Below are 21,242 nucleotides of genomic sequence, written 5' to 3' on the forward strand. Positions count from 1 at the left end.
ATCTTGCTCTATTTCCTAAAGTCTTAAATTTAAGATGTAAGACCTTCAAAAATATTGGAAACAAACATTCAAGAAGTGCTTTAAGACATTAGTTTGAAAATGATTTCTTGAGTAAGACCTCAAAAGCATGGGAAATCAAATCAAAATGGACAAATTGAATCACACCATGCTAAACAGCTTCTGCATAACAGAGGAAATAATCAAACTAGAGAAGAGGACATCTACAAAATCCAGAATAGTGGATAATATTTGCAAAGTATTCAACCGACAAGAGATGAATAACAGAATAGGAAACTCAAGCAACTCAACAGCAATGTATCTATCTGTCTGCCTTTCTATCTAAATTTTAATTAAATATTGATGAGCAAAACATCTGAATAGACATTTCTCAAAAGATCACATACCCAAATGTCCATCTGTGACAGACTGGATTAAGAAAATGTGGCACATATACACCATGGAATACTATGCAGCCATAAAAAAGGATGAGTTTGTGTCCTTTGTAGGGACATGGATGCAGCTGGAAACCATCATTATTAGCAAACTATCACAAGAAGAGAAAACCAAACACCGCATGTTCTCACTCATAGGTGGGAACTGAACAATGAGATCACTTGGACTCGGGAAGGGGAACATCACACACTGGGGCCTATCATGGGGAGGGGGGAGGGGGGAAGGATTGCATTGGGGAGTTATACATGATATAAATGATGACTTGATGGGTGCTGACGAGTTGATGGGTGCAGCACACCAACATGGCACAAGTATACATATGTAACAAACCTGCACGTTATGCACATGTACCCTAGAACTGAAAGTATAATAATAAAAAAAAAAGATCACATATAAATGGCCAATGGGTATATGAAAATATGCTCACCATCACTAATCATCTGGGAAACACAATTCAAAACCATATTGACATTATCACCTCACCCCAGTTAAAGTGGTTTCAATCAAAAGGACAGAAATTAACAACTGATGGTGAGAATGCAAAAAAAAGGGAACACTCAGACATTGTTGTTGGGAATGCTAATTGGTACAGCGACTATGGAAAACAGTATTTGGGTTCCTCAAAAAGCTATGAATAGAACGACCTTAGGATCAGGCAATTCCACTAGACACATATCCAAAATAAAGAAAATTTCTCCATCTACATGGATGGCTCAGGTCTACATCTCTTTCAAGAGACTGAGGAAACAAACAGAAAACAGCAGTTCAGAATTTGGGAGAATTTCATGAGTTTAAGAAAAGGAAGCACAAATGTGTTTAAGGACTACCAATAAGAGACATTTTGGAAACACCACTGATTTTTATTTGAGAATCCTGAAGTACTCTAAGAGGAAACTCACACTGAAAACAGACAAATCCCAGGATGTCTGAAATCCAGTCTCCAGTCATATTAAATCCTGACTGGATGAAGATGTTCTGCTCTTCTCTAACTGCATAACAAACAAGCCAACAAAAATTACGTTATTTCTGGAGTAAGATAACATTTTCTTAAATCTAAAATTTTCAACCACAATGTCTGGTTTGTAGTAAAAACTTCCCAGGCATGAAACAAATGTATACAAACACACAAAAGAAAAATGACAACAAACCAACAAAAAACAGAAACAAATGATAAAAGCCAAATGAATCAAATAGTTTTTCAGGTGATTTGAGTATTTGAATTATCACAATTGTAGTTTAAAATGATTATGATTGTACTTTTATCTTCAATAAAGTAGATGACAGGATAGAGAAGCTCACCAGAGAATAAAACCTGTACTGAAAAATAAAATGCAATATTCTAGAACAAAAAGTGCAATAATTATAGTAAGTAACTCAAAAAAATAGATTTATCCATACATTTGGCATAGTAAAATTTAGCATTTGTAAACTAGTCTTCAAGTCAGTATAAATATGTAATGTAAAACACAGTAAGAAAAAGAAGTATGAGAAACAAGTAATATGTGAGATAAGGGCAAGTGTTCTAAGATATGTATGTGTAATTTCAGTCTGAGTGGGATAAGAGAAAGACATGAGCAATATTAGAAAAGAAACTACGAATGGTCACAACTGGCAAAACTTCATAAATAAAACTACAAATTAAGAAAGCTCTATAGAAACAGGAAATGGATATGAAGAGATTTCCACTCCTGGATATATCAGCAAAACTGCTAAAAATGACAAAGTTAAAACTTAAAAGCAGCCAAAAAAATATAAAGGAATAATACTGTTAAATAAGAAGAGTAAAACTAGAGGCTGTTTCATAGAAACAGTGGAAATCAAAAGCAAATACAGCGAGTCCTGAAAGAAAATACCCACCAACTTAGATTCTAAATTTCTTGAAAATTATTCTTCAAAAATGATAACTATGTAAAGATGTTTGCAAATTTAAAAAACCCAAAAGACTATTTTGACAGCAGACTTAATAGAAATATCTAAGGGAATTCTTCAACAAAAGGAATATTATCCCAGGTGAAAATATGGCAACGCAGGAAGGGAGGAAGAGTACTGGAAAGAAGACACAAGCAAGAAGTAACATTGCCTGGACATGGTGGCTCATGCCTGTAATCCCAACACTTTGGGAGGCTGGGGCAGGTGGATCACTTAAGGTCAGGAGTTCAAGACCAGCTTGGCCAACATGACAAAAACCTGTTTCTACTGATAATACAAAAATTCGTTGGGCATGGTGCCAGGCACCTGTAATCCCAGCTACTCAGGAGGCTGAGGCTCAAGAATCGCTTGAACCCCAGAAGCAGAGGTTGCAATGAACCAAGATCATGCCACTGCACTGCAGCCTGGGAGAGAGAGTGAAACTGTGTCAAAAAAAAAAAAAAGAAAGAACATCTATTAAAACAATAATAATGTTTTGAAAGTTTAAAATATTTGTAAAACAAAATACATAAATACATAACACAAAGGAGGTAATATATGGAATAAAATAGTTCTAGGTCCTTGTTCTGAAAAGTGACAACACTGCTAATTAATAGTAGATTTTAATAAACTAAAGATGTAAATTGTAATCTCTACTGAAATTAATACAAATAATTTAAAAGGTATAACCAGTCAACTAATTAAAGTGTAAAATGGAATGATAGTTTCCGAATGATAAAAAGTTATTCAGAATTTAACTATCCCTTATTTGTTCCCCTGCTACTACCTAGGCTTGATTCATCAACAGCTCTCACCTAGACTACCACAAGTTTTTATATCCATGTTGTTTCTTTTCTATCCCATAGTATTCTTGATACAGCAATCACTGAATTTCTATTAAAATATGTCAGCTCATCACACTGTTCTGTTCAAAACTTCCAAATGCATTTCCTTGCTTACAGAGTAAAAGTCAAAGTCATTGCAATGACCTGAATGCCCTATGTGGTTTTTGCTCATGGCATCAGTGGTCTCAACTACTATCCTTTTCACACCCTTGCTGTCTCACAGGCATGATTGACTCAAGTATATGTCAGGTACACTTTAGCTTCAGACTGTACTGACTTTGGCTTTGGCTCTGCCTGGAATACCCCTCTATTTATGTATATGAATTGGTCAGTTCCATCCTTCCTTCAAGGCTACATTCAAATATTTCTCAGTGATCAACTGAGACAATTATGTCTTTTCAAGAATGGTATATATTGAGCAATATGTGGATACATTTACTTGTCACAACTGAGGGAAAAGGGTGCTCCTGGTATACAGTAGATAGAGGCAAAGCATTCTGTAAAATAGTATAATGAACAAGATAGGTTCTCATACCCCCCCCTCAAAAAAAAAAGTCAGACCCAAATTGTTGATAGTGCCAAGGCTGAAACTCCAGACTAAGATAAATTTAAATTTAATGATTAGTAAAATTAGTTTATATTAAAATCACAACAAAAATTAATTTCTATAGTGCTTTAAAGGCTTCAATGTTGTTTTACATATGCTTTCTCTCATGAGTACAGTTTCCCTTTTGAATTATCTCCACTCCAGTTTATCTTTCACAATTTGCCTAGCTATCCACTCAACAGAACTAATCTCATTTCTTCCTATCGTCTTTTTATTTCTTCCTTTTCCATCTAGTATAATGCAACTTCTCTATAAGATTGAGCTCACCTGTCATATTGTTATTTATTTTTTCCTAAATTAGAATAAATCACTCTTCCATGATAGTAATGCAGGTAAGAGAGAAATTCCAAATATCATGCCAATTATCAGCATGACATTATTGTCTACAAAATTATAGGATCCTTGAGGAAGGATATATTTGTTATTCCATCTGCTATTGTACTCTCAATAAAGTCATTTATAAACAGTAGGAAATATAAAGTAATTAAACATTATCCTGACTTTAATATTCTTAAAAGAGAGGTGGATAGCTCAAGATTTAAAGATATGAAGATTGACAAATAAGAATAATCATTCTCACAATGGAATCTATATAACAAGGAAAAAGGAATAAATTATAGCTACACAACAGTAACATTTATGTATCTTAAAAATAATGAGCAAGGATTATGTCTTAAGTGTCCACATATATTTTTAATAAAGCAAAAAAAACAAGGAAAATAATATATCATCTGAGAATTTATCTTCATGTACAATAAAAAAAATTTGGAAAGACAAAAGTGGCATTAGAGTCAGGAGATGAATCTCCAGGATTAAGCAGGAAATGGGATAAGGATGGAGCACGCTGTTAGATATAGTACCTTGGCAGTATTTGCATTCTAAATCTGACTGGTGAATTCACAAAAGTTCATTTTGCTATTACATTTCAAAACTCACATTGTACTTTTTAAGATTTACTATGTAACAAACATTCTATAAATTACCCACAATTTAAACTTTTAGAGATTCTAGGGACATGGGTTAATGTCATGAGCTGAGTTCTATACATTCAGTTAAAATAGGCCTTCAAAATTAACCTCATGTTGTCTTCAAAATATCTTTCCTGGAACACTTTTTATAAAGAAATGTACATGATAAATACAAAAAGTTACAGGACCAAATCATTTTGTGATAGACTATCCAACATATCTCCTTGTTGATTATTTTCAATACACATCTGCATAGGCATTAATAAGCCCTTCTGTACACAAATTTGTTTGACTATTTTACAGTAAATGTTTCTCAGACTTATTTGACTATATCATTTTCTTCCATCACTTATTATTGGAATCAGCATTCAATAGAGCATACTTCAGGAAATATTGCTGCAAAATTTACCAGGGTTGCTATAAATCTGATGGATTTGGAATCTATGAGGAAAAAATAAAATATTAAAGAAATTACGTATGATGTTAGGAACAACCTTTCAGATCAATTATGTAGATCTTCTTTATGCAGGGAGATTATGTCTCCATTCTCTGTCCATGAAGCATAAATGTACTTTCATGGGACATTAATATTGACTCAATCATATATTATGCTTTAAATTTTCTAACTTTTTTTTTTTTACCCACGTGAGGGCATAACACATATTAGATTTATATTACATTGCTGGATCACATATATGAAAGTTATTTCTTTTACATTCCACAAAGAAATAGGAATAAAGATCCTGATGTGTGTCCCTGCCCAAATCTCACATTGAAATGTAATCCCCAATGTTGGAGAAGGTGGGGCCTGCTGGAAGGCAATTGGATCATGGGGGTTATTTCTCATGAACTGTTTAGCACCATCCCCTTGGGACTGTTCTTGCAATAGTGAATGAGTTCTCTTGAGATCTGGTAGTTTAAAAGCGTGTAGTACCTCCCCACTTCATTCGTTTGCTTCCATTCTGGCCATATGATGTGTCTGCTCCTGCTTTGTCTTCCACCATGATTGTAAGTTTCCTGAGGCCTCCCCAGAAGTTAAACAGATGCTAGCATTACACTTGCTGTACAGCCTGCAGAACCATGAGCCATTTAAAGATCTTTTCTTTATAAATTACTCAGTCTCCAGTATTTTTTATAGCAATGTAACAAGGTACTAACAGATTGTGAGACACACAGGGTGGGTTTTTTAAATCGATTTTTACTGTATTTCAGGCTGCCAAATTTTTATCTAGATGTGTTTTCTTCTAATTCTTTTTTACTATATGATATTTTTATCCAAACCATATAACCAAAACTAAATACATAGATTTACTAATACTTAGGTTTTTCTTCAAAAAAATCTTTGTATTAAACTTATTAAATACACAGATTTTTCTTGAAAGTAAGGTAATGCTATTTCCATGCTAATTTAAATTAATAATGGTAATATAGAGATTACAATTTACTCAGCAAAGTATATTAGCAATTTGGGACATGTTTCATAAATAAGGGCATGGCATAATTCTATTAGTTTAATTATTATTTGCTCCAAGAAGAAAAATAAACATTCTCTAATTTTTCAATTAACCCATAAGAAATTAGATGTTTTATTTCGGTAAGCTCCTTAATACTATTTATATAATTTGTTTAAAACTGGGAAATGCTATCATTCTGTTTTTAATAATTTTAAAGTTATTAGTAATAAAAAAGTCTTGCTCTAAAAATATTTAAAATACAACACTATGAAAATTTATTATGGCATTTCTAGCATTTAGTTTTATTCAGTTAAAGATATCTGTTTATGTTACTCTGAAAACTTATGGTTTTCATACACTTAATGAGCAATTTTAATGTTTCTCCTGGAAAATATAGCAGTTCAGCAAAATCTATGTTTCCTTGAATGGTTCTTTAATTTGTTTACCCATAGTTACATGGGGAAGGACTCAAAGGTCATTAATGCTGGCATTAATATACATTAATCATTGGAGTAGACCATTTCCCAACTGGGTAACAACACATTTCCAATGGCCACCTAATTAATGACTGTCTAATTGACTCATGTGCAAATCTTGCAAGGCAATACTTTTACTAAATAAATGGAACCTGCCATTGCAAAAACTGCAGGGCTGAGGGCATAATTAACTATACTGAGGCATACTTGATCTCAGAAGCCTTAGGGATAATCAATCATTAGTTTCATCAGAAATGGTTTTGTTGTAATAACCATGACACAGTGTTTCTGAATTACTGAAGTTTTGATGATTGTTGCTTATTTGGATCAGAATAGGAAAGCTGTAGCTAACTCAAGCTTTACAGCATAATAAATTTTCCAAAGTATCTTGAGATTAAAAACAATCAAAGTAAATGAAGCATCAAGTACTATTCATCTTTCCAAATATTAGTGCTTACAAAAACAAAGAAGAGCAAACTAACAAACACTCTGAATTTATCACATTTAAAGTCATATAGATATTAGTGCTTACAAAAACAAAGACGATCAAACTAACAAACACTCTGAATTTATCACATTTAAAGTCATATAGAAAACACATTTCATTTCATAAAACAAGAAAATAAATTAAAAGATGTGATTGGTTGATAAATATTCTAAACTTTGTCTTCCTGGACAATTTGTGGTCCAAAATTTATGATCCTCATCACTTCATTAAGAATAAAAATTCTGAGCACAGAGTCTATAATCAGTGCAATTCATGTCATTCAATATTTATAGGACCTATCAATTAGAAGGTGGGCAAAAGTAATTGAATACTCTGATAGTCTAATAATAATTCCCAAACAGGAATTCTAAATAAAGTAAATTCATATAACACAAAATATATGCTTAGCATATGCTATGTAAATAGGTTTTCAAATATAATTTTCTAGCATCACGACCTTATTTTGTTTTAAAAATAGCAAAACATGCTAAATTATGGGAGCCATGTTTCTGTTTTAATTCAGGAGATGATACTGAAGAAACTTTACCCTTCTGCTTCTCAGTTGTAACAGAGTATGTTTTATCCCCTGTGTTTTTTAGATAAGATGAAACACTCTTCCGATGACATAGTAAGATTTTATCCTAGATTTGAAGTAGATATAACAATATAGAAAATTCACGCAATAATTTTCTTAGTCATGATCACAGACAACTTGATATGAAAGGGAGTAAGCCCACTGCGGTATAATTTCACCAATATATAGTAACATTCATCAGACTTTTACAAATCAGGACTGAATAGTGTTAATGCGGAGGCTTTCAAATTGTGCAACATGTCAAATTTTAACTGAAATATTAAAATGTGTAATTTATAATACTATAGTATGACTGCTGAGATATGTAACTAAACTAATAGGGAATAGGAGAAGAAGGGGAATATCGTTTTTCTGTGTCTCAGAGGACAGTTATATAGCTTGAGGACAAGCTTAAGTCATAATAGTCACAAAAAAAAACATTTTTCAGAAGTGAATTAAATACTTGAGTTTTCAATTACTACATATCTTAGTTGAAGGGTGTTCCTTTATTAACCTGTTCCATTCACCTGGCTACCTAATATTCTTATGGCCACAAAGTTCCCCATTCCAGTTGGTTTTTTTTTTTTTTTTTTTTTTTTGGTATGTTGTCTCTTCAGAAACTTAGGAACAATGCAAGAGAATCAGCTAGATATTCTCATATAAATCTACAAACTAGACATTTCCCTCAATCAGTCCATGCATTCTTAATAAATAGTGAGAGAAAATTATCTCAGGGCATATCTGAAAGTCAAGAGTAGAGAGAACCTAATATAATATCTATAAGTAGTTATACATTTAACTCTTAAGGATTATGGCTCCAGGGTCAGAATCAATGGGTTTGTAATACAAACTTCACTGTTTACTAGTTGTATGACCCTAAACAATTTATGTAACCTTGGTTTTATCATTTGTAAAATATAATCTTGGTTTTATCATTTGCAAAACAGAGTTAGTATTGGTTCATATAATTATGAGTTCCTAAGAAAATTTACATAAATGTATTAAAAAAAGATAATTGCTATTTTGATTGTTCTTAAAGTTTATCATAATGTTTAAAAATTAAAAGCAAGTAATATTAATAACTAATATTTGCTGAGCACTTACTATGTTCTAAAAGTCATGTGCATACTAAGTCATTTACTTCTTACAACTCTTCATGGGGTAAGTACAATTTCATAGAAAAGGAAACAGAAGCACAGAGAAATAAAGTAATTAGCTCAAAGTCACGTCGACAGCAGACCTGAGATGGTGGTACTCGGGATAGAATATCCTAAGACTCTGAGTGATGTAACTTGGCAACATAGAAAACCAGAATGGCTGCTATGTCCTGTCTATGAAGCCAAAATCTTCAAGCTACGGAGGCTGGAAGGAATATCTATTACGTGGGTATTGAAAATGATGGCATTTCCACAGGAAAGAACCATTCTGTGTCAGTCGGACTAGCTAATTTATAAGAGAAATAAATTTACTTCTTACAGTTCTGGAGACTGGGAAGTCCACTTTAAGGTGCTGACATCTAGCAAGGTCCTCATGCTTCGTCATCCTATGGTGAAAGGTGGAAGGGCAAGAAAGCATTAGAGAGAGCAAGAGGAAGATGGCCAAACTCTTCCTTCTATCAGAAACCCACTCCTTCAAAACCTAACGCATTTTCACAATAACAGCATTAATACATTCATGTGGGCAGAGCCTTCATGACCTAATCACCTCTTTAATGTCCCACCTCCCAACACTGTCGCATTGTGGATTAAATTTCTAACACATGACATTTAGAGGACGCATTCAAAGCATATCACCCTCATATCTAAAAGAAAACAATAGCACAGTACTATATTATTATATCTGGAAAATTAGTTTTTAAAGGGATGATATCTTATAAAATTGGATGATTGTACACAAAAGACAGAATAGAATATAAAGAGAAAAAAAATCTGTGCTTGTATCAATAGAAATTTAAGTAATTCAGTTAATATTCTTATGATTTTTTTTGTTTAAGTAGAAAAAAACAACTGCCCAACTTTTGTAAAGAATTTTACTAGATAAAATGAGATACTTACTATAAAAATGTTCTGGACATACCAATTAATGTATTGATAAATGTAAGATATCATTAATATTAGTCAGTTGGGAAATAATGCATATGGGTACGTAATCCCAAGCTTAACTTGGGATAATTACTGTGAGATACATTCTCAGGGAGAATAGATTCCAAACCTATAATTTTCTTTCTTCTTTCTTCTTTCTTTCTTTCTTTCTTCTTCTTTCTTTCTTTCTTTCTTCTTCTTTCTTTCTTTTCTTTCTTTCTTTCTTTTCTTTCTTCTTTCTTCTTCTTTCTTTCTTCTTCTTCTCTTCTTTCTTCTTTCTTTCTTTCTCTTTCTTTTTCTTTCTTTCTTTCTTTCTTTCTTTCTTTCTTTTTCTTTCTTTCTTTCTTTCCTCCTTCCTTCCTTCCTTCTTCCTTCCTTCCTTCCTTTCTTCCTTTCCTTCCTTTCCTTCCTTTCCTTCCTCCTTCCTTCCTTCCTTCTTCCTTTCCTTCCTTCCTTCCTTCCTTCCTTCCTTCCTTCCTTCCTTCTCTCTCTCTCTCTCCTCTCTCTCTCTCTTTCTCTTTCTTTTTTTTTTGAGATGGAATCTCACTCTTTCACCAGGCTGGAGTTCAGTGGGGCAATCTTGGCTCACTGCAACCTCTGCCTCCTGGGTTCAAGCTATTCTTCTACCTCAGTCTCCCAAGTAGCTGGGACTACAGCAACATGCCATCATGCCCAGTTAATTTGTGCTTTTTTAGTAGAGATGGGGTTTCACCATATTGGCCGGTCTTGAACTCCTGACATCATGATCTGCCCACTTCAGCCTCCCAAAGTGCTGGGATTACAGACGTGAGCCACCATGCCTGTCCAAAACCTATGATTTTTCTAAAGCATATTTCAAATACTCTTCAAGCAACTGTTTCATTTTTTTTTTTTACTTAATCAAAGCTCCTATCCAAGTGTTATTTGCCCTTTTCAACATAGATATTTAGAGATGGGCATCAGTTTAGATCAGATGTGGAGATGACCAACAGTCCTCTTGATAGCACTGTTTTTTCATTTGAGATTCATATCCTTACACCCTATTTTCAATAACTTGTGAATAAACACCACATCAAAGATTTTGATGAGTGATAAACTTTTATGAGCTCTCTTTTCCTTTAAATAACAAATTTGAACTCTTGCAGAAAAGACTGTTGGCTACAACTTTCAAACTTAACCAAATTTCTAAAGCTGTTTATAGTCTATGGAAAATGAAAGAAACATATTTTTAAATCAAAATGAGGCAAAGGCCATATGAAGACAACACTATTCTGTGTTTAGCATTTCTTGAAGATTAGGCTTTGCATTTTAGCACAGTCTGTACTTTTCCTTTAAACAATTACCTTCTGCCACCACTGTATTTTGTATTGGAAACTTTGAAAGCTAATTAAAGCCATATTGAATGGTTTAGCTCAAAACTAAACAATGATGAATTTTCAGAGTGGTTTATGTGTTCAAGGTTTAAAAGTCTCCATGGATTAAATGTTTTATCTTATTAAAAAACATATTTAAAAACATGTTCTAGCCTTTCTTTCTAATGTGGCAGCAACAAACACACTAACAAAAATACTGAGGGAATAAAATCAGAAATTTAAAATATTAAAAAATAAATTTTCCAATTTTTGTGAAAGAGTTTCTAAATTTAAAAGAGCTAAATTTTTTCTAAACATACACAGGCAGGTTGTGATTTTATCTGCCTTTTGGACTCATTTAGTAAGTAGGTATTGTATGAACTTTTTAGAAAAAAATAGATAAATTAAATTTTGTATTCTTCAGTTGCAGCAAAGCAGATTTCCAAATTTCATCTAAACTAAGTAAAATAATGAGGCCAATTATTAATATCTATAGGTACAGAATAGAAAATAATAAATCACAGCTAGAATTTGTTATTAGTCCCCTAAGTTAAATTATATAATTTAACTAATTCATTCTTCTGATTTTGGTTTAAGAAACAGAATGTCTCACATGTTGATCCAAAGCATCATGAACATAGTTTTCTACCTTATATTTTTTCCATTTATTCTGTACATCTCCAAACTTAATTAATTATTGTCCAAGGCACAATAGTAGTCATTTGAAACTTAAGTCTGGAGTGGTTTAAACCATGTTTCAATCCATCTCTTGCAAATATTTAGCTTGGGTAGGGTACAGAGAAAGATGGTCAAGATGAGGTACACTCTACTTGTCCCTTGGTATACACAGTGAAAAAAGGCTGGCCCTCCAAATATATGGATGTTGAATCCTGTAAATACGGAATTTTTGATCTGCGTTTGGCTGAACAACTCTGCAAGTAACTGGACCTGTACAGTTCAAACCTTTGTTGCTCAAGGATCAACTATATATGTTTTGGAAGTTATCCCTTACTCATCTCTTGCTTTAGCCATGGGTTGGGCAACATCTCAAGTTTTGCCAACAAGTTTCCTAATGGCAAAATTGCTTGAAGAGAAAAAGATTCTGGGTGTTTTATTTATTGCTTATGAAAATAATATGTAACCACAAACATGCAATGACTTACCCTTTGTTAGTCCTCTTTCCTTTTTCTGTCTCCTTTTTCATTCTTTGCTTATCAGTTCTAAACACATAGAAAGAAAGAAAAGAAAGATTTCAAATTTTGTCTCTCTCATACAAACCTTTCAGGCCGTAGGGATCCTGTTTTAGTCATCTTGGTATCTTAAGCACATAGAATAGATCATGTTCATTGCAGGCAATGAGACATGTTTAGAAATTTTATATACAAATTTGAAGTTGTGCTTGATGCTCATTATAACTTGCATGAAAGTGCAGGCTAAGGAAGGCACACAATACAACAGATTTAATTCCAGCTACATGTGCAGTTAGCCTGTGTGTGTGTGTGTATATGTGTGTGTGTATATATATATATATATATATGCTTAAGTCATAATAGTCACAAAAAATTTATATGTGTATATATATAAAATAGCTATATATAGCTATATAATAGCTATATATATTATATATAATATGTATTATATAAAAATATATAATATGTATTATATAAATATTATACATAAACATGATTTATAAATATATAAATATAATAAGTATAAATATATAATTATACAATTTATAAATATATATGTATTATAAATATATATTATAATTATATATAATATATATAGTATATATATATATAATAGTGTATATATATGGCTCACTGCAATCTCAAACTCCTGGGCTCAAGCCATTCTCTTCCTGAGCTGCCCAAAGTGCTGAAATTACAGGTGTGAGCTATCACACATGTCTCTGGATTTTTTAAAAACAAGTGAATTTCTTGGTGACAGCAACTAAATGGTGTTTGTAGCATTTCTTTTTTATTTCAATAGGTTTTGAGAAACAGGTGGTGTTTGGTTACATGAATAAGTTATTTAGTGGCGATTTCTGAAATTTTGGTGTACCCATCACCTGAGCAGTGTACACTATACCCAATGTATAGTCTTTTATTTCTCACCCCCATCCCACCCTTTCCCTCAAGTCCTCCAAAACCATTATATCATTCTTATGCCTTTGCACCCTTATAGCTTAGCTCTTACTTATGAGTGAAAATATACTACGTTTAGTTTTGCATTCCTGAGCTACTTCACTTAGAAAAATGGTCTCCAATTCTATCCAGGAAGGTGCAAATGTCATTATTTTATTCCTTTTATGGCAGTGCCTAACCAAGGAGGTGAAAGACCTCTACCAAGAAAACTACAAAACACTATTGAAAGAAATAGATGACATAAACAAATGGAAACACATCTTATGCTCAAGGATGGGTAGAATCAGTATTGTGAAAATGACCATACTGCCAAAAGCAATCTACAAATGTAATGCAATTCCCATCAAAACGCCACCATCATTCTTCACATAACCAAAAAAATCCTAAAATTCATATGAAACCAGAAAGGAACCCACATAGCCAAAGCAAGACTAAGCAAAAGGAATAAATCTGGAGGCATCACATTACCCAACTTCAAACTATACTGTAAAGCCACAGTCACTGAAACAGTATGGTACTGGTATAAAAAATAGGTGTATAGACCAATGGGACAGAATAGAGAACAGAAATAAGGCCAAATATTTAAAGCTAACTGAGCATCTACAAAGCAAACCAAAACGTAAAGTGGGGGGAAAAACCCTATTCAACAAATGGTGCTAGGGTAACTGGCAAGCCACACAGAAAAGAATGAAACTGAATCCTCAACTTTCACCTTAAACAAAAATCAACTTAAGATGTATCAAAGACTTAAACCAAAGACCTTAAACTGTAACAATTTTAGAAGATGCCATTAGCAAAATTCTTCTAGATATTGGATTAGGCAAAGAGTTCATGACCAAGAACCCAAAGCAAATGCAACAAAAACAAAGATAAATAAATGGGACTTAATTAAGCTAAAAAGTTTCTGTACAGCAATAGATACAATCATCAGAGTAAACAAACAACTCACAGAATAGGAGAAAATCTTCACCTGACAAATGGTTAATATCCAGAATCTACAAGGATCTCAAACAAATGATCAAGAAAAAACAAACAATCTCACCAAAATGTAGGCTAAGGACATGACTAGACAATTCTCAAAAAAGATATACAACAACCAACAAACATAGGAAAAAAAGGCTCAACATCTCTAATGATCAGGAAAATGCAAATCAAAATCACAGTGCAATACCACCTTACTCCTGCAAGAATAGACTTAATCAAGAAATCAGAAAATAATAGATGTTGGCATGATGTGGTGAAGAGGGAACACTTTTACCCTGCTGGTGGGAATATAAACTAATACAACCACTATGAAAAACAGTGTGGTGATTCCTTGAAGAACTAAAAATATATCTGCCATTTGATCCAGAAATCCCACTACTGAGTATTTTCCTAGAGGAAAAAGATGTCCTTATACAAAAAAGATACTCGCACATGAATGTTTATAGCAGCACAATTTGCAATTGCAAAAATGTGGAACTAGTCCAAATGCTCACAATATATAGGCACAACATTGTCTTTATCTACTCTTTGAAGATATATGTCCCATTGAATACTACTCAGTCTAGTTTTTATTCTTAATGCTGAACTTTTAAAATCTCTATGAAACTTTTGAAATCCATGAATCACCATCTTAGTCCCAAAATTTAATAGACAGTTAATATCCAAAAGTAAAGTAAATGGTCATCAAACTAAAATGTGTCCTTAAGAATAACATTCATGTCATATACTTTTAACTCTTCTGTATTTTGTTTCAATTAGGACTTTTTAAATTAAAAAATAATTAAAAACATGACAAAGATTGCCAATAAATATATTTTGTATCACAAATTTAAAGGAACTTTTAAACTCTCCTCAGAAGCCATCATCACCTTCACAATCTTTTAAAATCCTTTATATGATTGTGACAAAAAATTGTATAAACAATTAAAATATATACAACTGAAAACTATTAGATTGTAGCATTACAGAGACTTAATTTTTATTTTTAAATTTTCTTTAGCATGATTCTCATCTAAATTAACTTTTTTTTTTTTTTTTATACAGGTCTGGCTCTGTAGCCCAGACTGGAATGCAGTGACATGATCTCGGCTCACTGCAACCTCTGCCTCCTGGGTTCAAGCGATTCTCCTGCCTCAGCCATCAAAGTAGCTGGCACTATAGACATGTGACATCACACTGGGCTAATTTTTATATTTTTTGTACAGAGGGGAGGTCTCACTATGATGTCCAGGTAGGTCTCGAACTCCAGGGCTCAAGCGACCCTCCTGACTCAAACTTCTCAAAGTCCTGTGATTACAGATGTGAGCCACCTTGCCTGGCCTTACAGTGACTTTAAAAAGCAAAACTAGTTCCTGACACAGAAAAGGGTCCTCGTCTCTAGATCTTAAATTTGATCCACCTGAAAATTATAGGAAACACTTGGGTCTGTAAAACAACTTGTGACGGTCCGTTGCCCACTGAACAGCTATCTTCCAAACTTCCTACACACTCCTACCCGACCAACTTCATCCAGAACCTGGAAGTTGTTCCCCTTTTTCTGAACAGCCATTCATCAAGGGAGGTCATTTGTATTTCAAGGGAAAATCTTCATGGTCTGAGCCAATCGTAGGAGCTTTATTCCCTTTGAAAAGTAATTGCTTTACAGATAATACACATTTCTGTGGCCATGAGGGCAAGTGAATGGGGGCAGGTGAAACCTTCCTCTTATAAAAAAGAAAAAAAAAAAGAAATATTTCAGCCTCTTGTCATCCACCACCTGGAACCTTTGTGGTCACTTTGGAGCCATAAGGGGAGACATCAGACACACTTGGTCAGAATGGCAATGAAAGGCAGAAGGCACCCAGGTTTCAATGACACTGTTCAGCTGCTGAATTAGCCAATCCAGGAACTGCCCTCCATCTAGACTCCTGGTTCTCAAGCACCTCAGTCTCAAAGATTCTACAATTGTTTTTGATTCCTAAAATAATCCAGACACATCATTTCAGGAAATAAAACATTTATTGAGATGTTTATTTAGTAACAGCAACAAATAATTTCTCAAGAAGAGGATAAACTGAAAACTCCTCTAAGGCAAAACAAAGTAACTTTCCATTGTTCTTAGCTTAGACCAAAACCTATACTTTTATATTCTCCTTTAATAATTGTCAAAATACACAAAATGCTTGGAGGAAAATATTCACATTATATCAAAACATTTTAAGATAAAGAGCAGTGTAAGAGCAGTATTCTCTACATACCACAGTATACCATGATGTCTTCCTACAGCTTTAGACCTATTGATACTCAAAATATTAATGCACTTGTGGAAAATGATTGGGAAAATTGAAAACCTGCAACTTTTTCCAGTTTCTGACTTCAGGAAGAGGTGCAAACCATCATCTCCTTCAGAGATCTTCTGTTACAGCATCCATTAAAAAACATTTGTCCAGCTCTCAAATATTGATGATAATGCATGTGATGCATGTGTGCTCTGCTAAGTTTTGAACCGATAACATATTCTAGAGCAATGCTCAAGCTCTGGATTATTTTTGCCTGACAAAAATAATATTCCAATATTCCCTGAAGAGATTTTATAAAAAGATTGAAAATGGCTATTTTTCACAGTCAAAGTCAATTTCCTTTATTTTTTGAGATAGAGTCTCGGTCTATCACCCAGGCTGGAATGCAATGGTGCAATCTTGGCTCATTTAGAGCCTCAAACTCTTGGACTCAAGTGATCCTCCTGCCTCCACTTCCTGTGTAGCTAGGACCACAAGCACATGCCACTACATCTAGCTATTATTTTTAATTGTTTTGTAGAGATGGGGTCTCACTTTGTCGCCTAGACTGGTCCCAAACTTACACGTGTGAGCCACCACACCCAGCCAATTTACTTTTTAATAGAATATACACTGTTGCATTTTCTTCACATTTTTTTTACAAGAGGTTGCAATAGTGTGCTGTGTATGTGAATATTCAGATCCTGTATATAAACTAAATATAATCAAAGGCTCCACATCAGTTCTTAAGTTTGATATTGAAATGTCTGGGCCGGGCGCGGTGGCTCAAGCCTGTAATCCCAGCACTTTGGGAGGCCGAGACGGGTGGATCACGAGGTCAGGAGATCGAGACCATCCTGGCTAACACGGTGAAACCCCGTCTCTACTAAAAATACAAAAAAAACTAGCCGGGCGAGGTGGCGGGCGCCTGTAGTCCCAGCTACTCCGGAGGCTGAGGCGGGAGAATGGCGTGAACCGGGAGGCGGAGCTTGCAGTGAGCTGAGATCCGGCCACTGCACTCCAGCCTGGGTGACAGAGCAAGACTCCGTCTCAAAAAAAAAAAAAGAAATGTCTGATCAGGGACTCTCCAAATAGTATTCACAGTATTAATGGTGAGAGAAATTTTCTTTTCTTTTCTTTTTTTTTGAGATGGAGTCTTGCTCTGTCGCCCAGGCTGGAGTGCAGTGGTGAGTTCTCCACTCATTGCAAGCTCCGCCTCCCGCATTCACGCCATTCTCCTGCCTCAGCCTCCCGTGTAGCTGGGACTACAGGCGCCCGCCACCGTGCCCGGCTAATTTTTTTTGTGTATTTTTAGTAGAGATGGGGTTTCACCGTGTTAGGATGGTCTTGATCTCCTGACCTCGTGATCCGCCCGTCTCGGCCTCCCAAAGTGCTGGGATTACAGGCGTGAGCCACGGCGCCCAGTAGAAATTTTCGTTTCTATTTTTTCTTACCTTACAAAGGCTTTCGTTGGAAAACTGAGTTTACAGTAAATTCTAATGAAATAGTCCCATTAACCATTTGATATTATTGGTAGATATGAGGTGATAATAAAAATTTTCTATTTAAAAGTAAGTTTGACATTTATTTGTAATCAATTTTAAACTGTTATGTGCAATATGCTATTCTGTTTTTCTCATGATTCTTTAATTGCTAGATATTTCAAAAACTTTATATTAATTTGTTGTTTTTTAAGAAAAGAATTTTCTTGTACCATTTTTAGACTTCTATCTTAAGTTTATATAATTCAGATTTTAAAACCTAGTTTCATGTTTAATGAATTAAGAAACAACATCAGAACAGTTTCGGCAGACTTTAATAGGCAAAAAAGGGTTGCTTTGGCAATGTATAAATGAGTAACTTATAATACAAGTCACTATTTAATCTACTTTTATGAAATATTAAAATGCAAAAAAGAATAATATTCATATATTTTCAAAAATTTTTATAAAATGTTCTAAAATTAGTAGTAAAAATATATTTTCTCATTTATGTTAGCAAAAAAGCAAGAACATTTTTATAACTTGTTAAATGATATTAAAACAAAAATACATAGTATTTTATATTTTTGCAATGATTACCTGCAAAAAGTATCCATGATATAGAATATAATTTCTAGCCAACACAAACTTGAAAATAAAATTTTAGATGCTCTAATAAAATTATATTTAATTATGAACTTATAAGGCAAGTAGATTCAATTTTACTGCTCCTAAATAAGTCTCTCTCTGCTCATTTCAGTCTTCATAATCTTTCAATTTATAAGTAATATATCATCAGTAATTCTTCCCTAACATTCTGTTTCAACATACTTCATTGTGATTATTACCATTATACTATAATTTGTATCAACAATGGACACAAGCAGTTTTAAAAGAAACCTGGAATACATGAATTATTTGGAATATTCCCTTTAATATGTTAGAAAGAAAACATGTTTTGAACATTTTTAATACCAATTTGTAAGTCAGAACTTCCCATTATCCTTTATTTCTATTTTAGTCTGTGTCTTCTGAAAAGTCTGAAATAAAAATGCTAATGTATTTTTAAAGGTTAATAGTTGCCTAAGTGGTCCATAAAATGGAAACTTAAACATAGCAGCTTGCAAAATTTAATGAGAGGGCAAACACAAGTTCACCTTGTCTTTTTATCTTCCTTAGCTGTGCCGTCTGGAGACCTGTAAGTGTCTGAAAATGATTATATCAACTACAGGATTAGGCGACGTAGGCTCAGAGCAGATTAAATGGTTCAATGTCTATGCACTTGGGGGTTCTCATGGCAGAGTGTGTAGGCTTCATTCAGAGGGCAAACACATATTCCTGATGTCTGTGCTATCATGAGAATAACTATCAGGTTCTGAATTTCATCCATCATTTTTATGTCTGAAGAAAGCCTGCCTCTAGCCTAATGAGTGCTGCAGAAAACCGAAGTCAGTAGAGCCACTTGTCTTCTCAGTTATCAAAGTACTAAATTACTCAGGACTTGAATCCACATAATGAAACTAAGTAGTACATTTTGCTTTATTTTCCATTATTACAGATGTTTGAACTTACCAAAATAACTATATTGGTGGTAACAATAATCCATTTAGCTAAAAGCTTTAACACATGACTATATCAATATTATGCCTAAAACGCTTAATTTTACCTTCTAAAATGATCTTAAATTAGTAGTTCCAATTTAGAGCAACTGTGCTCCATGCCCCCAACTCAAGTAGAATTGGCGGGTTTAATATAGAAATATAGAAGACTTTGTTAAATTTTAATTTCTAACAAACAACTTATTTAGTATAATTGACCCATACAATATTTGGGATTATACACATGTACACACACACTCATGTGTGTTGCTTTTCTGAAATTCAAATTGAGGGGATATTCTGCATTTTTTCTGGCAATCTTTGAACCACAGGGAGCATGTCACAATGCCTTGATACATTTTTTATTTTCACACAAAAAGGGTGGTGGTGCTACTGGCACCTAGTGGATAGAAGCCAGGGATACTTTCAAACATTCTACAATGGACAACGTAGTCTTCTACAACAGAGACTGATGGATAATAGTCTCCATTATGTAGTCTAAATATCAACAATATTCAGTTTGAGAAACCCTGTCTTAGATTACAACAGGAAATGTATTACATTACCATCCAGGCTACTTCCTACTCTATTTTGGCCTTTTGTTGCTCTGCTCTTAGAATAGATTCCAGTTACCGGATAGCAAGTGCTTATAAAGATACTGATGGATAAGTGATCAATGGTATAGAGGAAAAATAAACCATTGATGAAGCTGTCAGATGTTTGGTGAAAGGGTTGGTAAGCTTGGAGAGATGAATAAAATAAAACTGTACCTTCTGAAAGCATTCTGCAGCATTTCAGAGTGGATTGGTGGCAGAAAAAAATCTTGACCGTTTTTCCTTCTTTAGGAATTAAATGTTAATACTATTGAGATCACAGAAAAAATTAACACAAAATGTGTGGGATTATCAGAAGATTACTTATTTTGTTACTACCTAAATTTATTTCTATAATAGTGAATTAAATTTTGGTTGATGATAAAAAAAGATAAAAGGAGTTTAGGGTTATGATATTTTTAATTTATGAGAAAAATGAATAAGCATATTGTCAATGGAAATCAATACTTAAAATAGGGCATGAAGGTCACCTAGCAGTAGGTAACACATAGAAAAAATTCAAAGGATATAATCAAACTGTAAAGATGAAAAAGAATTTAGGTATTTCCTTGTTTAGATCTCAAATTTACAGATTGAAAACTTAAAGCCCTTCAAGATCAAATGACTCATTTAAGTATATCCAGGACAAAGAAACAGAAGTATCCAAAAACGTAAATCGTAAAACTTACTATTTTAAATAATCAAAGTCACACCAATGCCACTATTCATTAGAAGTACTATTATGTATATAGAAAATATAATCTTGACTTATCTTTTAAAAAATTTTAAATAGCAAACTCTTTCTGAAATCTCTACTGATGTCTCCAACCATACATTTATTGTTATATTTCTCTATAATCCCTTCTCACGTACACGCAACTCTGCAGGAAATACATCTCATTCAAACTGGAATGCCCAGCACAGTGCCTAGTACAAAATGAGGCCTCATTCATTTTCTATGTCTCGTTTTACAGTTATATCTATTCACGAACTTCAC

The sequence above is a fragment of the Trachypithecus francoisi genome, unplaced genomic scaffold (assembly GCF_009764315.1).
Source record: "Trachypithecus francoisi isolate TF-2019V2 unplaced genomic scaffold, Tfra_2.0 Lachesis_group5, whole genome shotgun sequence".
NCBI classification, from domain to species: domain Eukaryota; kingdom Metazoa; phylum Chordata; class Mammalia; order Primates; family Cercopithecidae; genus Trachypithecus; species Trachypithecus francoisi.